The 21,382-nt window shown below is 35.4% G+C and overlaps 1 protein-coding gene across 3 annotated transcripts in view; it reads right to left on the reverse strand.

Annotated features, from left to right (window-relative positions):
* The window catches only part of HBS1L (HBS1 like translational GTPase), a 65,200-nt gene that overhangs the window by 29,386 nt on the left and 14,432 nt on the right, over positions 1-21,382 (reverse strand). Inside the window, exon 1 of one of the 3 annotated variants that reach the window (XM_042828305.1) lies at positions 2,832-2,935. The exons of the other annotated variants lie outside the window; for them this stretch is intronic. The gene's annotated coding sequence lies outside the window, so the exon portion shown is untranslated. Of the gene's footprint in view, positions 1-2,831; positions 2,936-21,382 lie in introns of those variants that run through there. 3 annotated transcript variants of the gene reach the window in all.

A 21,382-nucleotide genomic window follows, 5' to 3' on the forward strand; every position in this document is an offset into this window, starting at 1 on the left:
TGGAGCCACTTGGTCCTGTTCATTCAGATTAATTCTTTACTGCACCCTAAGTATGACAGCTACACCTCTAAAACCACACGATCATAGCTCTGTACAAGTTGTATGTAAAGTTGTGGTCAAGCCTGTTGAAGGTTTGTTTCAGGTACGGAAAAGGAATACCACAGACACGTCTGTAATAGCACACTATAAAAGCTGTTGTGCAACTTTTCAGATTTTTTTTTTTTTTAAAGCAAAAAAACAATTGTTGATTGAGGAATTCTTATGTAACTTCATCTTCCTCATTTACTTTATCTGTTGATATTTATTTTTGTTATATGTAGCCTGGAGATCTCTGGAAGAATTAGCCTGCATGAGTATCATTACTAATTGCAAACCAATTGCACCAAATAAGGAAAAACGGTATCAAGAGAAATAAAGGTAACAGCACAGTTCTCAAAAAGTATAAATTTTAAAACGGACAAATAGTAAAGAGCCAGGGAAAAAGTTCTCATAAATAATTGGCAAGGACTAATAGATAAACGCAAAGATTTTCTTTCATGTTCAAGTACCTACCTAAACAGGTCCCTTACACCATTTTATTTTTAATGAGAATTTAATTATTTGAGTAAAAATTTTTCAGAGAAGTTATGTTTTTTTTTTTTCTCATTTCAACTGAAACAATTTTCAGTCAGACATCGCCTTCAACTGCTGGTAAGACATGAATGTTTTACAGGTCATTTGAAAGATGAATTATAGTTAATTCTCAGGAAACATCATGTTTGAAATCAGGCTGCTAGGAACTAAGAATTACTAGAACCACAATGAAAAAGTTGAAAGAAATCAATGAAAGAAAATATTTGTTACTGTGTACCTTGCATATCACTTACAATCCATTAGCAATAGTTGTTAAATTTGATCCAATATCAAAAGTCACCAGATTTTTTAAAAAGTTATGTTCTCTAACCAATTTATCAACTAAGCTTCAATCTGTACAGCTGTTGGAGTGTTTTCGATTGATCCAAAGTTAATGGTACCAGGAGATGAAATATATTCCACAAATCCAGAATTTAACATTAATTTCAAGAAAGTTAAATAATTACCTTCAAAAGTACTATGCTACTCACTCTCTAGACAAAGTTTAAAAGACGAAAAAAATTCACTAGAACTACCTCACACACACAACTTAAAATATTTACTGCAAACTGAAGCATTAAATTATGCACCTAGGAGAAACATGTCACACCAAGTAAGTGATTGTGTTAGGAGAAAAGGTTCCATATGCAGAACACTTAGCATTGAAAACAGGGCTGAACAAAAAGAATTAAAGCCTGAAGCATTCACACAATGCAACAAACAAACACTGAAACCTAAAGCCAGACATTAAAAACATTAAAAGGTGAATAAAGATTAAAAAAGTAAAATTACAAAGAGCAAGAGAAAGTAAAATAATTGTTCACTGACAGCAGACAGGTTCTGTTGTCACTAACAAAAAAAAAAAAAAAAAAAGCACTCATTTCCACATGGCTGGAGTAAGGAAGGAGACCAGGATCACATACAAAGCCAAACCAAACCATAGAGGACAAGCCTGTAAAGGCAGCACTCAAACAGATGCAATAATCACACAGTAATTATTAGTAATACCACTGGTAGAAATGTCACACACCATTTTTTCACTCCACTGTTCTCACAACTAAGTACAATAAAATCAAATAGCTCATTTAAGATAAGGATCAAGCCTGATTTTGTGCATTGCAGGTGCCATTACAGATTAATAGATACAGACTTCAGTACAAAGGACAGAAGTCTAGGAACAGAGCATATACTTTACTATCTAATCTATGGAGTATTACAGAGAACTGCACCATAAACCCTTATCCACTTCAGCAGACAAAGCAAAAGCTATTCAGCACTTAACAGATAAATACAAATCCTTAAATTGAACCTTGGAACTAAAAGGAAGTCAGTACGCAACGCTGATATAATTCCCAAAAGAAACACTTCTGAATCAACAAGCTAAGTATCCTAAGGCAAGTGAATGTGCTACAACCCTGGAAAAAGTGTAGGTGCAGTAATCTCAATCTGATTAGAATAAAAGCAGATGCAAGAAAATTGACCTCCAAAGGAAAAAGAGATAAACTTCTTGCCAAGAAAAGCTTGATAAACATTCTTCTAACCATATGCCATTTAGACATTCTTAAATACAAACCCAAGCAACTCAGTGACAATGTTTCTCCTAACACCAAGAGTGTGTATGAAATAGAGATTAATAATGACTCTTAATTGAAGTCCTAAAGTAGCTCCAATATTTCACTTACTCTAGCTATACAAAAAGCAAAAATGAGAGGGTCATTCATGAATTAGAAAAATATAAAGGCTCGCCAATATGATAGTCATCACAAGAATGTTTTAAAATATTAAAATAGTTTCATTTTTTTAAGCAAAGTAGTTTTCAGATACTAACTACACTGATGTCACTGAACCTGTATTACAAGTAAACCATAACTATGGGTCAAACAGTATTACATGCTAAAACATGCACTGATGCACCTTGCTTCAGTTTTACATTAGGACGAGCCCAATACCAAAGGGAACAGAGAGACCTGCACTGACATTACTCAAGTACAACTGTGATGGTGTTTGACGAAACTAACAAACATTTATGCTCCTCTTTGCTTTTCCCTATCCTGTAACTGCCCTACGGTCTTCCAGCTGAAGAGCCTTTTGATTTGGTCAAGAAGTCTTACCAGAGACACCTGCTGCAACTTGAAAATTATTAGTAGTACAACCCCTGAAATCTGATGGCATAATGGAGTACTCGCAGACTAAAAAACAGGAGACAGATATACACATACAGCAACCAACTAAAACATCAGAGCAGTTTTTAAAACTGAAAACAGCCTCTCAGGGTGTTCATGGTGGAACAGCAGAAGTGCACGGACAAGTCAACCATCTTCCTTTACCATAATCAACTTCACAGATTTGGGTTTCCACTGTAAAAATGGCTCAAAGGATTACCTGCAAAAGATTTAAACAAACAAAGCAAAAGATTATTTTACCTTCTTTACCAAATAAAAAAGATTTGAGAATTTATTTTTTTAGTGTATTTACCATTCTGTTAGTTTCAATGAAGGTAAAAATCGATCTTTAATTCTGTTGGAGGCATGGAAGAGTTATTTTTTTTAGCACTTGGAACAGTCAAACGTCAGTCTGCTCTGTTCCCAGGTAGATTAGAGGCACATATAAACAACATAAGTCTGCTAAACATACGCTATCTCAAGAAACATAAGTAAGAAGTGAAATAGGGAGGAAAAAGTGTTCACATTGATACTGTAGAAATGAGCACTAGCACTAGTAGTGCTCCTATGATCCAGATGTCTGGATCTTTTTAACAGTAGAAACAAAATGTCACCTTTTTCAAATCCTGCACACAGAGACTGCTCCTCCCAATTTGCTTCCCTTCATTAAATTGGGTAACTGCCCTGAAACCTTACACTAAACTGTATCACTACACTGTGAATCCTGCTTCTGAGAAAGATGAAGTTCAATCTTTACGATGCCTGAACTAAAATAAAAAAAGAAAAATAAGAAGATAGGAAATGTATCAAGGCGTCAAGCATGTCTTGCATCCATGCCTCTCAGATGGTAACTTTATTTAAATAAATCCAGGCTTACTCAACCACCTGCAGATTAAAAAAAAATATTTTGTGCCTTTTGTTTATTTTGCTTTGGGGCTTATTTTTGTTTTTATAGCTCCAAGAGACAGGAACCTTTGAACTTCACTTTGCCAGGAAAAACAAAATTAGTTTATTTAAGAACGTCCTCCCTTAGTCATCCAATTGTATGAGCATAAGTGCTACACATTTATATGAAGGTCATTCTAGAAGTGCAGATCTAGCTTATTCACATAATAAATGCAGCATCCACGCAATCCTCTTCACAGAATCACAGAATTGTAGAGGTTGGAAGGACCTCTAGAGATCATCGAGTCCAACCCCCCTGCCAAAGCAGGTTCCCTACAGCAGGTCGCACAGGTAGGCATCCAGGCAGGTCTTGAACATCTCCAGAGAAGGAGACTCCACCACCTCCCTGGGCAGCCTGTTCCAGTGCTCCGTCACCTCACTGTAAAGAAGTTCTTGTGCACATTTGTGTGGAACTTCCTATGCTGCAGCTTGTGTCTGTTTCCCCTTGTCCTGTCTCCATGTACCACTGAAAAGAGACTGGCCTCACCGCTACTCAAATATTTATAAACCTGGATCATGTCCCCTCTCAGTCGTCTCTTCTTTAACTGACAGCCTGTTTTTTTTTTCCTTGAACAACAAGGGTCTAAAACTCAGGTTTTTGTATGTCTCATGAAATTACTAAAACTACTGATCCTGATATACACTTCTACATTAAAGCTGAGCGCTTCCTATACTGAACACTACATTTTCTTAAGAATCCCAGTAAATTCACATGTATTTTTTTGTCACACAAAAAAAGAATATTTCTTATACTAAAGAATATCCACTTTTTATATTTCTGTGCAGTATCAGTTCATTGTCAGAATTGGAAAATGATTTTTCAGTATGAAGGTATTTCAGAACATTTTTGCTAGTATTGTATATATTTAAAAAGTGTATTAAATTCTAGTATTTATCCTCAAACTAGAGATTCTACTTGCCAACTTCCCAATAAACCGCAGTAACCTGCATTATTTCTACTCCAGATAAACACACAAAGCAAAAAAACACAGAAACATAAAGCAGTAGTGGGGGAAGGGATTAAGTACTGCTTAAACCAGCAGTAGCATGGAAAAACGTACATGTAACCATGTCTTCTGATCTAAGGAGATATGGTTTGCATCCCTCCCTCTGCCACAGACTTTCTATATAACCACAAGTAAGTCACTTAAACCTTCACCTACCAATTATATAGCAACATTCACCAATTGCATAAAGGAGAAAAGACAGGGCACTGGCACTGTGCTTTGTACCATCACATCAAGCGATTGTTCCAAGTGTTTCATGACTCCATTTATTTTTCAAGGGCTCTACTGGTGGTGCACCTGAGTCTATCAGCAGTAACACCAGTACAGACAGGACACAGTTCTGTCTGAAAAACAGATTAAGTAACTGAGGCCTGCATCACAATAATACTTTCCTTCCTATATGCTACAATTTAAAACTAAATTTAAGGCTCTAAGATTGAAAAAAAAAAAAAAATAAAATTCCAATAATGGGTTTTCCATGAGACAGCTGATGAAGAGATGCCAGAGTGATTACATATAATCTCCTGCTCTGAAGAATCTATCATCCATTTGCCCACATGTATGCAGACTTACATTAACATTTAACACACACACAAACATCATTGTAATAATCTATTTCAAAATACTGATTACAACATGCTTCAAATTTTTTCTATTCCTTCATGGACACCATAAAACCTCAACAGCTGCTAGCCTTTAAATTTCCCTTAAAAACAGAATAACCATATTTTTCTCCATTCAAATCCCACAGCACACAAGAATCACATGAGAAAATATTTTTTTTTAAATGTCATTAGAGAGCTGCACAGTACTGAAAGTAATTTTCTTTTTTTTTTTTTTGTATAATTAGCTGAACTATTTGAAACTCACAAATTCTATAAAATGACCTAGAATTTACAGCATAGTGCAGCTTGCCAAAGCACACACTGGATCTTTGGTGGTGGTGGTACAGAGAATTATCAACATATCACAGCACTGGGAACAGTACCAGAACTCCAGGACTCTGACCATGTCCTGCTACTTACGCAAGCAAGCATCTGAAGCAACAAAGGGTAACAAAGAAAGGAAAAAAAACAAATGTAATGATTTAAGAAAGTCTCTTCCATTCCTCTATTATTCAGTTGCCTTTAAGGAAAAGTCTGAGCGACTGAGACTGAAATAAAACTGTCATTTGTCAAAACTCAAAATAAAATGTCACTCCACTGTATTTAAATTATACCAGTTCAGAATACTTAGTTTAGGGAAAAGTATGACATTATACTATTATAAACTGCAATGAACAATAGATGTTAACAATCTCACTCTCATGAAAATAATACAAACTACAAAAATAAAAAAGTCAATAAGCTAAGTTACCTTCTACAGTACTTAAACACATCCATTCTGAAGCCATTACTGAAAACAATTCCTCAAACAAGAGCATTTAACATTTTCTCTTTAAAAGAAAGGTTATTTCGTAATAGAAACCACAGTCAGGATTTCCAGGTAACTTTGTCTTCCTTTTATAAGTACTGCCTTCTTTGTAAAGTTTCAGATGGTGAATATGACTCTTTTCATGAAAATGGGAGTAGGAATTTTCACTGAAAAATGTTGAAAGTAAAAATATTTACTTATGTCTGACTAGAACAATTGCTTCATTTTTAAGGTTTGATAGTGTGTGGGGAGGGGGAGGACATACTCAGGAATATCAAATAGCTTGCTCTACCTCCAACATGGGCCAATTCTTTGCAGCTCTAACAAAACAGACCTGCTACAATTTACTAGCCCAACCCTGAAGGTGCAGAAACAGTTTGCCTTGCTACAGCCAGTTACCACTTCTGCATATGCATCAGGCACCATCAGAGGGGCTAGCAGTTTCTCTTGCAACAATTAGCTGGCACTGGACATTGCTCAAGGCTTGCTTTCAAAGCTAACAGCTTCTGGCTAATTGAACAAATGAGTTTTTGCAATTATGAGTTCAAATGAAGTGTCTTCCTGAGATCAATTTTTCCCCCCCAATTCCAGATACAGGTAGAACGAGGAAACTGGAAAAGAGCAGGCAAAGGTTTACTTTCAAAAAGAGCAGCAAAAAAATATAATTTGCCTAAGTTAAACCATTCAAAAGATCTTTTTACTTCCTGAAAAACAAGGATTAAAAGACTCAAACATTAATACAACAGAGGAGAGCAACAGTGAAAAAGAAGAATTTGAGATTATTTAAAAACCTAAATTGTGGAAAACTTGTAGTGAAAGCAGAGAATGCAAGAGGACACATACTGAGTGCCAGATCACACACAGAAACTAAGCATGAACATCAGGAGCAGAAGAGGATCAGAACAGAAAAGTGATGCAAGCTATGAGTGGAAAAAAGTGAATGTGGGGGAAAAAAAAAATCATGGCCAATGACTGGAAAAATAGGGAGACTAGGAACAACCAGATAGAGATTGTAGTGATAACAGAATCATAGAATGGCCTGGACTGAAAAGGACCTTAAAGATCATCTTGTTCCAACCTCCCTGCTGTAGACAGGGTCGCCAGGCACTAGACCAGGCTGCCCAGAGCCACATCTAGACTGGCCCTGAATGCATCCAGGGATGGGGCATCCACAACCTCTCTGGACAACTGGTTCCAACGCATCACCACCCTCTGTGTGATGAAGTATAAAAAATGGAAACAAGATGAAAAACTCAGAGTAACATGAGGAAATGTGTTTAGAACAGAAATAGGAATTACATGAAAAATTTTGAATATGACTTAACAAATTAGAGAATGACATACACACTGAAATTAGATCAAGTTGAAATGGATGGAGTGGAATGGTTTCTAACTAGGCAATAACACATTATCCTTCCTGTCTGGACCTTAGCCGGAATTTCTGGAGTGTCACTGTAGCCTTGCCATCAACATTTTCTCTCTAACTGAACCCAAATGATGAAGAATATAGCAGTTAGTTACTGATACTCTCTTGCTCTTCTTACCAGAAAGAAGTACCTTCTAGTGGAACTTTACTGTGAATTTTATATTCAAATTGTGTGCATTCAAATACTCAAATATTGCTAAATTGACCAAAAAAAAAAAAGTTTTTTTTTTCTCTTGGTACCCATTGCCACTGTACCTGCAGGCTTCACAAGCAACTTCCTTTCACCATTTTAGTAGGTTTTTTTTATTCACAATGTCATTATTCCACTTGAGAAAATAACTTGGAATATCTGATGTCCCAGAAAAACCTAGTATTTCAGAGAATGCTATAATGAATTTTATGTCAAATTTCTTACTGACCTCTATCGCAGCTGTGAATATTCAGAGCTTTAGTAGATTAAACTCTTCCCTGTTTCCAGATGTTTAATATGACACTCCAATCAGCAATCACCCTGAAGTAGTGTTTAAGCAATATAGTTCAACAAAGGAACCCATAGTTCAGTTCTATATGCAGACCACTGATTAAGTCTTTTCATAGACATGGCTATTTAGTTTGCAAACCGTGAATATAAACCAGACTAGATGAAAGAAAAACATCGTCACTGGAGTAAAACTCTCATTTCAAGATTTCCAGTTTCATTAAGCCAGCACCTCCGGAGTAAAAGGAGCAGAGGTCTACTGTACGGAAAAGCAGACCTGTGGGGGGATGTCTGCCTTCTAGAGATTACACAAAAATCAGCTGTCTCCTTTTGATGTTTTCAACACGTAAACATTTAAAGGTCCAATAGAAAATCACAACTATTAAAACAGTGACTCACTCATCCGTCAAGTTTTAGATAGCAATCCCTGCAGTATTTCTCATGCCTACTGTGCCTATTACTTACAGCTAAATGGGCTAAAACTCAATCCTTCACATAATTGTAACTCATTGCAACTCATCCTGTAACTACTGAAACCGTATTTTTGGTAGGTGTATTTCTTGCACTAACTCTCGAGTAATGCCAATGACATCCCTTCTCAATCCGTAACCAAAGCTACAATTTGCTGTAAAAATCATTTACTCATTAGACATTTGCAGTTGTTCTGTACCAGCGCCTATCCTCTCCCACACAAACAACTAAATCGTTGGTGGTGTTTTCTAATTCAACGAATTTTTCTTAAATGACTGTGAATTGTCTTTCACTGTGATTTAGAAAACGCTCAGATCGGTATTTCTGAAGTGCAACTTCCTACCGTAAATGGTCATGTAAAGAACAGAGTCAGCACCATATGTAGGATAACCCTAAAAAGATATTATCTATTGCTACTCAGTTAATTGAGTAGAATACACATAGGCCATGCAAATGAACACAATTTCTGTTAAAAACTTGGCCCAAAATGAGTATGTAAAACTGAAAGTACAATATGTACATTCTATTAAAATTGTAATTCCCCAAAATAACAAACAGCAACATCAAGGTTTAATTCTTAATTAATATTATAATGCCAGAGGATGGTGCTATTTGCTTGCACATCCTCCAATTAATTCAGAAAAAAAACGTCATGCCTTTTACACACACGGACATTCTTGATGATTGTATTACAGGACTGTCAAGATTTTACTAAAGAAAACTCTCCCAATCCACAACTTCTATTTGTGCACTAAAATATCTTCAGTAAGAAGCAGAAGTTAACTATAAGGAGAATAATAACAAGAGAACAACAAACTGACAGTACACAAAAAGTAGAAACATCTTGTATTTGTTCACTCTTCCACAACTTCTCTACAAACTTTCCCCAGAAGGTTAATAATGTGTTCTTTCAAAGCATCAGAAGAGACATATATACACAGTAGTCCTTCACAACTGAGCATGTTGAAGCTGCAACTATTCTCACTTCAAGCTTCAAAAAACTGTTTTGTCAAATTCCAGTGCAGTGAAAACTTTCTAAGTAGGATTAGCTAAAACCTTTTTTTTAATTTAGGTCCTCTGAATTTTCAACTCTACTACTCTTTTGGTGAGTTAGCAACCGTATTAGACCATAACCAGGCCAGAAAGATGACATATGGGAGAATTAATGTTTTCTTGTGAGAAAATTTGAGATTTTAGTTCTTCACACATACACATTTCTATTTCTCTGCAAGTCAGCCCTGTATAAGGAAAACACTCTTACTTGATTTCATTCCATGGTGTAAAGGATGGCAGCAGAGACTACAAGGTCACAGTATGAGGCTCACTAGTATATTTCAGAGTGAAAGATTTCTGGCTTCAGAAAACCAAAAGAATAACTTGATCATATACCAACATCTTCTGAAAGAAAAAGCAGTTTAACAGCTTCTAAGACACTACTGTAAAAAAATCTAAATGTTCAACATATAAAGGTGAAACAGTTCAACTACTAAAAACCATATATCTAAACATATACAGTGTCCACAGCAAACTGACTCACAAATGCATTTAATTACACAAAGTTACTGCATACAAGAGTGATAACTCACTGACAATGCCTTTTGTATTTGTGCTTGCAAGGCTATGCTAATTTAACAGTAAATCCTCAGAAATGTACCATTTTTTAATTTGTATTTTTAAAGGCAAAAGATGGAGGTACTTTACTTACATATTTTACAAAAAGTCAGCAACAGAATCCAATTTTTAAAGCTTTACCTATAATGAAGATGAAAGGAAATTACAGAATTTATTAGAATTTCACTAAAGGTCAACTCAGAGATAGTAGGAATGGTGATATGGACTTGTCAATAGGAATGGAGCTAAGAAGATGGGAGAACATTGTGTGAAATAAAGATATTTCAACAGTTTTTGTGTTGCGACAAAATTGATTTCTTGAATATCCTCATCATGCTACCACTACTCCACAGACAGAATGAAAGATCTTCCCAAACCTGTAAATTGGGCCTATCTCTGGAATTGGATAAAACTAGGCACAAAGTCAGCAGTTAGTAATTGACAGAAACTTCTTACATACCATACCATCAACAACATAGTATGTGTTCAGAACACTGACTCACTTCTTCATCCCTTCACTTTGGCAAGCTACAATCTTCAAATTTATAAATTATTCTACCATAAACTCCTAAACAGATTTGGACATAAGCCTCAATGGAAAAGACGACTATCTTTGTGGGAGAAGCGCAGTATTTATTTATATTTGTAACTCACCTCGAATTTTTGGTACAAATATTTAAAAGCTAATTAAATTAATTTTTTTTTTGCTGTGCAACAGATGGCAGCAGAGGGGCAGACACAATGGCATCTGACACAGAAGTGTGTGTGAGGCAAATGTGTGGAACTGTATTACTCTGTGTGGCAGAAGGCAGCGATGATTGCCTTCTGCTGAGATATAAACGTTATGGAGCAATATAAGATGGCAAGAAGGAACACTATCTCACCCCTTCCATTGACCAGTGATGGCTCAAGAGGAGCACAGTCTCCATCAGGAAAGATATTGCTCCCACAGCTGCTAACCCTTAAATGAAGGCGAGGAGAGGCAGACATAGGGTCCATCCCTTCCAGTCACTCAGGTGCACAGCTTGCACCTGAGCTCACTGGGTTAGCCATGTCTTCTCATCTGGTGCTCAATCAGTGGTTCAGGCTGTGACATGGCAATTCCACTGCATCTTCCACGTGGAAAAAATTGCACATATTGACAGTGATTAACATTTGCTAAGCAGTGATGAAGACTAAACAGTGGATGGGAGCACAGTAAGGCGGTGGGTGGTGCATTTCAGCCGTGACAACAGAGACACTGGGTCACCTCTGCTGGTACAGATTTTTATGAGCACAGCACGCAGGCTCTTGTTCCTCATTAGCAAAACGCATAGCTCACGGTGGCTGTGTTTTGTAGCCAAGAATTTGCTTTAATTATTGTGTTATTGTGCTCTTTGTATCTCTTGTAGTTTCCATGGAAATAAATAGGAAACAATGCTTTTGGAGCAACCTACATACAAAAACATTAAATATTTTCACCAAGCAGTAAAGCAACTCTCTACGATGAAAACTACAACCAGACAAGAGAACGTAAACAAGAATAGTTAATGGTAACAAAAAAGAAAAACAAGAACAATGACATGGTGGAAGCTACTGTGCTATCATAAGCCCCAAAATAAGGATTAGTAAAAAATATCATTGTGACCGAATAAATTAGACATGGTCATTTTCCCAATTATTGCAAAACAGAAGCTGGAACAAAAGGTATGCTTAGTGCGTGCATTTCTTTACTACTTTAATAAATTGAGGAAATTGACACAGAAGAAGCTGACAGCATCTACAACAGTGACAACCAGGATGAGGAAGACACGGCCACGTGAGGATGAAAACAGTAAAAGGTGAAACTGAACTTCTAAAAATCTGCCTGTTTTGAGAAAGTAAGTTCTATGCAAGGCCTTCAGCTCAGTGAGTAAGATATGCCTGCTAATCTGGATGGAAAAAAGCTCCCAAAGGCACGAAAAAAATGAAAAGGGAAACAGGAGACATCATGCTACCACTCATGGCAGGTGCTCTGATGCTAAGGCAATCTTGCAGAGTAGCATCTCCCTATGAGAATCTAGGACGGTGGTCATTTCTTTCAGAACAAGTATTATCTCTGAATGCCACTTACAGTAAATAGAATTTTTAGAGAAAAAAAATATGCTTACGTGATATAATGATACTGCTGATGAAATGATGCATATAGATGAATAATGCAAAAGGGTCTTCACAGGTGATTATCTCAAGCCACACAACTTCCAGACCTAACAATGATAAGCCCCTGATGATGAAAGAACCATACTGAAAGAATAAGGATTGAATAGAAGTACTTCATACATGCTATTTTACAGGATTTTACAAAAGAGCACAGCTCAAAGATGGAATTGTAACTTGAAATCCTGCCTCTTCTGTAATTGCAACCACTCTCTTATACCTCAAACTTAAGATGATACAGGAAATGTACAACCTTATCAGAAGTTAAGTGATGTACTAAGTTGATTGTAAAAAGCAGTGAATGGAACAGTTTAATATACACATTTAGAAGTTATTTTAAAGCAATTATTCTGAAGTGAAAAATGTTTAACATGCTCAAATTTTTATCGTTCTTTATATAACAAAGAATAAATGTTAAGAAAGAATGAGTGGGAAACAAAAGACATTAAAAATGCATTGATCTCCTTTGCACGTGCAAATTAAGTAAATTTAAACATTTCACACAAAATCTGTTCAAATGAAATTTGCTGAGTGAACATACACCTCTTAGAGTACTCACTTGGACTAAATGTAAAAGAATGATGCAAAACACGTTTTTTAAAATCAAGTAATTAACAAGGTGCTTTGTATGGTTGCTTGTTTGTTTTTTAACTCCAAATTAGATGCTGATATTAATGAAGTACCTACTGTTTCCATCCCTTCATTAGTCCACAATTTTAGGTTAAGGGGAGGTGGTTTATGCCATTATTCCTTAACTGCAAAATATTAAGCAGTTTTAAATAATAAAAATAAATACTGCATTACAATTCCTAAGTTGAAATTCATAAACAATGCTTTAATGATCCTTCTATTACTTTACACTATTATTTTATTATTCAACTTAGAACAATTAAAAAAGAACTTTGGGTTTGTAAAATTTTTTTAGGTAGATGGAATAGTTTAAGTATTCTGTGAAGACATCCAACATCAATTTTAAAAATATAACACCAAGAGAAAACACTTAAGGTTTCCTCATACTAACTGAATTTTGTTATGCCATATGACAAATAAAACAAGGGCCATATGTGTGTGAAACAAGAAGTTTCTACAATACGTTCAAGCCCATCAATTTAGTTCCATAGATTACATTTATCAATTGATGACTAATATTAGGGATTAACAGGGATGCACTCTCCCTATATTTATATTAAGTATCACTAAGCCAGAACATCGTCCTATTATTACCCAGAGTCTCATTCCTTTCCTTAAAGCTATTTTCTAACCATGTTGGAAAAGCAAAAAAATTAAAAGGAAAAAGCCTAAAATAGTCTGGTGATGTGAGGCACTGTTAAGGATGTCAAGAAAAGCTGTGGATGCCCCACACCTGAAAGTGTTGAAGCCAGACTGAATGGAAGCCCATGGCAGGTGGGCTGGAATTAGATAATCTTTAAGGGCCCTTCCAGCCTGATTCTTACCCATTCTTTATTTGGTAGAACAAACTATCAATGAGGATACAAAAGCGTTACTCCACTTCCATTTCTTCTACAGGAAGACTCCTCAGCTGTCATAACTATACTAGCAGATTTGCATTTCTATTCTTTATACTGGGGTTTAAAGCTCAAGACACAACTCATCTCATACAGGTTCATCACCATCAGTTCTCTTCTGGTACATTTTCCAGATACTTTAGTGCTGTAAAGAACCTTGTTCATACATGTACTTCCTAAACCCTAGCAACTTCATTTGGGAAAAAAAGTACAATCTCAATTTTGTCCTTGGAAGTACAGAGATGAAAGTTCAATACACTGCACACATACCTACTAAACAGCAACTGTCTAACAAAGACGAAGAAAACAGTTAGTAAGAACATTCCTATTGAAGGCCAATTACACTTTCTCTAAGCATGAAATGAGAAGCAAGCTGATATTACTGATTTATATTTTACTAAGGAGTTCTTCCGGGTTTTGTTAATTTTTCTGTTGCCTCAACCGTCAAGTCATCAGGCTTCAACATCTACTCACTCCTGTTGCTTCCTTTAATTCTAACTTAGTACATTCCCAAAGCAAACACAATTAGTTTGCCACAGTGCTGTCTTGCCTTCTTCATATAGGGTAAAAATTTGAGGCAGGTCAAAACACAAAGGATGCAATGGTTATTAAAAAAAGACAAAGAGTACTGAAAAGTAAAAGCTTTAGTATTCTTTACTACACAAATGTGTTAGTGGCAACACATTTACAGAGAAAGGATCTTTGAAAGCTAGGTGTAAAACTGCTAAAGATCTCAGAATTTAACTTGCAAAACAAACACAGGCTCCATCAAAGAAGCTGGCTGATCAAGCACACTGAATTTATCTGACGTCAAGAACCTCCCACAGTGTCATAGCAAGTATTAGAAAAAAGAACTGACAGAAGTTTAAAAAAAACAAAACAAACACATTCACACATCTATCTCTACAACTTTAGAGACAAATATCAAGCCATTATCCACCACACTGTTTGTACAAATGTTGCTACAATATACACATAATGAAGATGTAATTTCATGAGGAATGCATTGTGGACGCTATCAGTGGGTATTTATTAGGAAGTCAGTGAATCTAACACGAGAATATTAAGCTGACAGTAGGGCTTTCACTAGCTAACTGAAAAAATCCTGGTAATAGGTAGTAATTTTATTTATCAAGGGAACTGTTGCAAGAAGAGGTCCAGGTCATGCAAAATCAAACAAAATGAAAGCAAGCAAGGCAAAATCTACATGACACATATAGTAACATAGATCTAAGCAGCAAAAGATACATTAAAATCTGTTCTGCATTAAAATTCAGGAAAATATTATAAAAACTGTCCTACCTTCAGTATAACAAACTTCCTAATTTACATAAAGATTTCCCTTTGTAATTGAAGCCTGTTTTACATTACCTACATTACGTTTGCACAATTTACGTACATTATCCCTCTGAGAATTTAACTATTCTCCAGTTTCCTAAGAACTCCTCTGCCCCAAGCCAAATGTATCAAGATCCTATAGTTACCAAAGATAAACTTGATTAAGTCTAGAAAAAAAACGGAGACTGCACATTACCATACTCTGAATAAGGGAGATTATCTAGAAAACATCCTGTGTACAGATGGGACATGAAGCACAGCATAGGAGGCTCTATTGTTCATTAATTCTATTGTTCACTGAAACTATTCAGGAGATCAAAACTGGTTTATAAAGAGCTGTGTACCCTGGTCTAGAATAAAACCTGAATACAGTAAAACATAACATGGTTTCAAGTAAGTTTGCAAGATTTATCAGATGCAGGATATGAATGATAATGAATACCAGAAAGAGAAAAGTTCATTTGCCAGTCTGAAGAAGCGCATTTCATTCTACCCGGACTTCAGAGAAAAACCTGTGCAGTCTGAAGTTCTTTTTTTCCACGTTTTCCTCTTCCTTGTTGCAGTGAAAGAAGTTAAGACATATACAGCAGTAACTGCATGCACACAGATCACAACCACAACCTTAAAAGTTTCTCAGAATACGTATATCAAAAAACACAATTAAAATCATACAATAAATCACATTTTTGCCTTGAAAAGCATTTACTTAAGATCTTTAAGAGGCAATTTTCCTCTTTTTTTTGACTTGGGCATTGAGTTGTTCTTTGCAGATACCCACTTTCACCCCCTTACTTAGCTGACAAGCAAAGTTAGTCATTTTCCTATCTATGTAAGCCTGCAATAGGGAAGAGGAAAACATTAAAAAATAGGAAAATGTGATTCTAAAACCACAAAAAGGTGGTAACAAGGACTCAAGGAGTACTCAAAACAACTTCAACTTATATTTTGGAATTAATTAGATATAAAGTTTCCATTTAACCTGGATTTTTAAATGCAGTAAAAACACGGAAGAGTAACTGAAGCAACAAGACCAGTCACAGTTCCTCCCTGTTTGTCAACCAGGCATTACATATTCCACAGACATGGCTTTCCTCCATACTGAAGTTACTAGCAACATTATTTTTCAAAGGTTTTGGTTTTTTATGTATGAATTTCTACAGTAATTCTGTAGAGTTTTGACAGTAACTTCAAGATTTTAAGCTTCATGGCACAGGTCTAACAGAAGACAGGAGGAATCTGGTACTCAAGCTACTTGTAACTGTCAACTCTAAACACTAAAACATCACTTATCATGAAAGGAAATTCAAGGGAGTTGAGATGACTAAAAAAAAATGGATAATATTTTGTCAACAAAGGACAAAACATTTTGGTAGAGAGGCATACAAGTAGCATGTGGGCAACATTTCTGTTGGCATATCTATGACATAACAGTACAGCACACAACTGACAAGTCTTGTAACAATACTGAACCACACGGAATAAAAAAATGTATGATACTACAAAAGCACATTCAGAAGACAGGACAGAGATAAGGTAGGAACTGATAACATAGATTTTACCAGAAATAAAATTATCTGCAGTTTAAGTTACCTAGAATAAAAAAAAGACAGTATAAAGTAATTTTGTATTTTCTTGTTGTATTTTAACATCACCTTGGCTTTTGCCTTTTAACTTCATTCCTGAATTTCTACATGTTCTGTTCTGCAGCTCAAGTTGATTTTTCCCTGGTAACAGATATATTTTAAATTAGTTTGTTGTTGTTGTTTAACTCCCACAATTTTGAATTTGATATACCCATACTTCTAACATTCAGGTGACACACTAATTTCTGAAGCTGAAATGCACTGGTTTACAAGTGTGAAATATCACTGTCTTAAGTCTAATCAACAGCTTCGCTTTGAGTACTCAAATGTAAACGTGAGGGAGAAGTTACAGCTTCTGGACTGATAATACATTTACACTACAGCAGCAATTATTTATCCGTAAAATTGCTAAATAATACACGCTGCAAAGAGCAGACTGCCTCTGAAAAAACACAGTATTTATCCTCAGAAAACAGAGATAAAATGCTAACAGTCAGCATTAAAGTGCTTCTAAATTAAAAGACCACTAATGCAAATGTAATTGAATTTTGCTTCCTACTGCAGGGAAAGTGCTAGCTGGGAATGGTGAAGTGATCACTCTATTACTGAAGAGCTCAGACTATCAACTCAGTAACTCAGAAAACAAGTCTTTTCCCATAGACAACACAAACAAAAACACGAGACAGATGACTTGATAAAAACTTGTAAAATAGCCTTACTGTAGTCTTAGTTACAGAAAGAGTACCTCATTCAGTTGTGTTTTCAAATAAGATATTCTTCCTTTATTTACAAGTTTATTTTACAAGGTCGCAAACAATTCTAGAACAATTTTTCAGAGCTTTGAAATTCTATCATAAAAATAACTTTTTCATGACTTCTCTAACATTTTAGATCTTACAACCATCACAACATGCATTTCTCCTACCAATCTGCCTGATGATTTTGATTCAGAATGCTAATGCTGAACTAGTATTAAGACTCCTGTTCTCAGCACCATATTTATCCAAGCCTGAGTGTGACATACTGATAAAGGACATTCAACACTGACTGTTAAGTGTTAATCAAGCAACTTTAAACACTTGGTCCACACAGAGAAAATGTAATATAAGGAGAAAAAAAAAAAACACAGATGTACTGGGCCATTTTTCCTATACTGACTTGCAAATGACAATCTTAAGGGAAGAAAACTGCCATTCAGTACTAGTAGTAAATCTACAGATAGATAATTCTCATGCTAGCAAAGAAAAATCACATAAGAATCTGCCACACAAAACAGAAAAATTTATGTTTTACCAAAACTGGCAGTGGAGAATGGATTACCAAACAAATTTCCAATTTAAGATTTTTGAAAAGTATGACTCTCAACCAAACCTTCCCAGCACTCCAGCAATCACATCTGAGATTTCTGAAAATTTTTCACATTACCTTTTAAGGACACAAAGAAAAGGAAACAACGGCCATCTTTACCATGACCTGGAAAGGACTGATATACAACATCACTGAACAAGCAGAGCTACTGTTTCCCCAAGATCACTGCTTTTTTTCTGGAATCTTAAGCTTCTAAATTAATAATAACCATTTTTAGTTTTATCTAAGATCTCTTAGTTTCCAAGCAAAACATTCAACTTTCACACACAATGAAGCAACTACGAAAATGATCGACTTTGTATTGGATTATATGTTGTGTGAAAAAGGCAAATCATATTAGTGTTAAAAGACTATAAAAGAAAACTCTATAAACACTTGGAGTGTCACTTTTTCCATTGTAGGTGTATGGTATGTATAAGGAGAAGCTCAAAGAGGTATCTCAAAGGATTTTAAGAAGCTTTTCAATACTGATGACACATTTTTCCCTGAAATAACCCACTTCCTTTCTAAAACCCACACAGTACCTTAGTGTCAAGACTGAATTGCTTCTCCTGAAGTACGTGAATACATTTTTCTTACCTAAAACACTGAAGTCTTACATTATCAGTCATATCTTAAATCATGGAAAGTAGTATTGCTAGTCATGTCAGATTTCACACATTTCCATTCAGTAAAGAACACATTCCCCTTGCCACAGGCTGAATATGTGTTGTACCAAAGTATCACTAGGTGTAAAGGGCTCTTATTGGGCATTTGAGAACTTCTGTTACTGGATAATGAGAAAAGCCAGTGGAAGTTGGGAAAAATATTTCTTTTCAGTATCTAGGTATAAATTACCAATTTTGTAATGGGCAAAATCAAGGGATTACAGCTAAGTATGGTAAGTGGAAATAAAGACTTTTTGGCTAACGACAGCAGATTGGACATCACAATCAAACTTCACGATGTTTTTTTCCCCAAGATTTCTTTGGAGTTTTCCCTAAGACATCAGTTCATGATTTTACTTTTAGTTAAGACTTCCAAGATCACCTAATCACAATAACAGAGCAGAAATGGCCAAAGCTACTTGTCAATATCGGTGCCCAGTTGCAGCATATGAAGTCAGTAAAAAAAAAATAAGTCATATGTGCTTGGACTGAAAAAGCACCGTTAAGAATCAAAAATAAGCTTAGCTGCATTTAAATGAGTGATAAGAAAAAGCTATTTACATTAACTCACTTTGTGGTAATGCTTGTGAGATTTCCATTTTCTTCTGGCGTAAGGCAAAATTGAAAGAAGATATTTACACAGAAGAGTCAAAGAATGAATTCTAGAAAACTGTTAAGATAAATAACGTTAAGTAAATGCAAGCTAAGCATCTACTTGTTTTGCTTGTGGGTCATATTCTTGAAAATGTCCTGTCTTCATATCAACAACGTGAATACCTGCACTATTAATAAAAATCAGAAATCAACAACAAATGTCAGTGAATAAGTACTTGCTAAAATGTAGTATATAATAATATCTAAATAATAAAAATACTTGCTATAATATGGTATGATAAATATACTATTAACAGACAAAAGAGAAGCAATACAGTTCAACATCTAGAAAAACAGACCTACACTCTATTCCTAGATTATCTGGCACATCATGAGTAAGGCTTTTCAGCTTCCTGTGCTTCATTTCCTATTTAGCCTTTTTACTGTATTCCACCAAATATTTATACATATAACACTATGAAGGCCCTGTTCTACCATGATACAAAATAGCCAGTCCCCCACACAGATAGTTCAACTATGACAATGGCACTCATTTGAAAAAGATTCTTCCTTTCTACCCCAACGCCAAACCAAACATGCTCAGTTCACAGTATTTTTTTTTTTATTTCCTGCAAGGAGTGCACATTTACAGAGATTTGACCTCCTTCTCGCTCACATATCACTAAAACCAAAAATCTTAGTGTCATAAAGTGGTTAACAATTCCGTTAACAGTGCCTGAAATGGAATAGAATCTTGCTCGCTCACCAGTATCTGTATTTGTTCTGTAACTCTAACGAGGGTAACAAGAGATGAAAAAGTAGTTTAGACAGAAAAAGCAAACAGAAATGAAATGAGTATGTACAGAATGCACATCTTTTCTGACTAAGGCACCATTTTTACATAAATATTTTTGAGAAATTTGAACTTCTAGAGAAGCCATTCTGAGAGCAACCATATTGCAACAGTGCACTTTCACAGTGTAATCTGAGCAGCACTAACAGCCACTGCTTAGAAAAAAAATGGACACCTGAGCAGTGCTACAAATATGACAAACTTCATTGCTTTAAGAAAATATATTAAGATTTCATTCTTTGATTTCATAGACCCAGAAACTCAATATAGCCAAATTAAATACTAAGATCCATCTTCATCTACTGCTAACATGACAATGAATAAACACTAGTAAAACTCTTTTCCAAAACATCCATATTCTTACTGTAGAGTCTTCACTAATCTGAAATTCTTGAACTGCTCATGAAGCATGATTTCTCATTAAAAACACATCATTTTAATCTTTGCAATCCACAATTTTCCATGTTCCAGCCACCTTCTAGTCACTTTACCACCAGAAAGTTTTAGAGAAGGACAATGAGTTATTCTGGAAAGGAATAATGACGCCAACAGAACTACAGACATACCTAAGAAGTCAAGAGGCTTAATTTTAACAGGCCATTTTTAAGTACACAACGTAATGTTTCCACAAACTAAATAATGTATATTTCTCTAATGACAGACACCAGAAACTTATAAAGAACTTCACAAGAATCATTAATTTCAACAATCACCTAAAATCACACAAACTGAGTTAGCTTTGACTTCTGGCAATGGAAAAAAAAAAGAAAAAGTACTTTAAACTGTGTAGATAAAAGAATAATTTGGTTTTACAGCATAGTAATATTAAAATACAGACCCCATTCCCTGTGAACTGCCCCATTAAGATAGCAATTTGTGAAGCAGAAGAAAGCTCCCTGAAAATAAATAACACATTAATTGGCTTTGGATTTTATTTCATCTCTGTTTTCTAGTACAGAGTAAATATATCTGTTTCACACAAAAAATGATTCCCTTAACCTCCCTACTGAAAATGCTGTAAGGTCAAAACCATTAGGACACACAGAAGTATATACAAGTTAAAGCAGTGACATTTCCTCATCATCTGAACGCACGACTGAACTTCATGAATTGAACATAAAATCTACTTCAGAGCTTGCCAGCTGTATTTCTTGTAAATAAGAGTTACCAATA

Source organism: Centrocercus urophasianus, unplaced genomic scaffold (assembly GCF_019232065.1).
Source record: "Centrocercus urophasianus isolate 14NV4802_14NV808 unplaced genomic scaffold, USGS_Curo_1.0 seq_10, whole genome shotgun sequence".
NCBI lineage: Eukaryota > Metazoa > Chordata > Aves > Galliformes > Phasianidae > Centrocercus > Centrocercus urophasianus.